The 1,339-nt window shown below is 34.9% G+C and overlaps 1 pseudogene; it reads left to right on the forward strand.

Moving 5' to 3' along the window:
* The first annotated feature begins 547 nt into the window (after window positions 1-547).
* On the forward strand, window positions 548-615 carry LOC113919155 (annotated as a pseudogene).
* The last annotated feature ends 724 nt before the right edge of the window (window positions 616-1,339 follow it).

Raw genomic sequence — 1,339 nt, forward strand, 5'->3', positions numbered from 1 at the left:
TCCTCTACTAACTCCCCAAACACCAACTGGATTTTCATGTATGGAACCTGGGTGCTGACACTCAACATGCTCACTCAATTTGCTCCAAATATGTTGTAACTGTCATTTTGATTTTGACATTTATGGTCCAGCATTGATATCACTATTCAGTTTTTTTTTTTGACACTCAAGAATTTTATTGAATTCAAAATGTGCAAAAGACAAGTTTATGAGGTTATAGGTTGGCTTAGAGAATAATTACACCTGAAAATTTCATTTTCACTGTAAGTAATTCATCTTATTTTTTCCCCAAGCCAAATTTCTTTTTTTTTACACTTTTTATTATGTTATGTTAATCACCATACATTACATCATTAGTTTTTGATGTCGTGTTCCACGATTCATTGTTTGCGCATAACACCCAGTTCTCCATGCAGTACGTGCCCTCTTTAATACCCATCACCAGGCTAACCCATCCCCCACCCCCTCCCCTCTAGAACCCTCAGTTTGTTTCTCAGAGTCCAGAGTCTCTCATGGTTTGTCTCCCCCTCCAATTCCCCCCTCCTTCAAGACTATACTTTCAGGGATCATTTCTATAGTTTGTCACTATCTAGTTTTAATATTAATGGAATTCTTTTTGTTATTTTCAGTTATTTTTCTTCATTGTGCTGGGCTTCAAAGAGGGCAATTACTTAAACAGGCATTCTCCCATCATCTTTCCTAAATTCCTCCCAAATTAGTTTTCTGTTTTTAAAAACATTATTTTCAACCTTTTCCCCGAATGTAAGTGCCAAGTTTGCTTTTTAATAAAGCATGATACAAAAACCTATCTGGATGCAAGAACAAAAAGTATTTGTCACCTTATTTAAGATCGATGGCCATAATGATTTTTTTTTAATTTTAAAAATCCCATACCTGTCAAATCCCATAAATCAAATGTTTTTTTTCTTGGCTTCTTGGCTGCAAGGCAACCATTTGATTTCTATTTAGCCAGTACTTATTTCTTTTATTAATTTTTGCATTGCTTCACAAGTGACAAAATAAAACTCTGATGTGATTTTTCTTCCCCCCTTTTCCCTGAACAGGGAATAGTCAATTGCCCAATTTTGGTACTTTTGCCTCTACCAGCATGTCCTAGTGAAAGACATCCCATTACAAACCTCAGAATGTCAGAGGAAGATGAACGATTTTGAGTATTTTGAACAATGTAAATTGAACAGAATATAGAATATCTGACATTTTAAACCAGATTCTCTTTTCTGGGAAAGAAGTGATCGTTAAAATGTTTCACACAGAAAATCAGCCTTGATTCTCTCTAAAATAACTAAAAGACTCATACATGCGGATGACAACAAATTCT

This window comes from Zalophus californianus, chromosome 1 (genome assembly GCF_009762305.2).
Source record: "Zalophus californianus isolate mZalCal1 chromosome 1, mZalCal1.pri.v2, whole genome shotgun sequence".
NCBI classification, from domain to species: Eukaryota; Metazoa; Chordata; class Mammalia; order Carnivora; family Otariidae; genus Zalophus; species Zalophus californianus.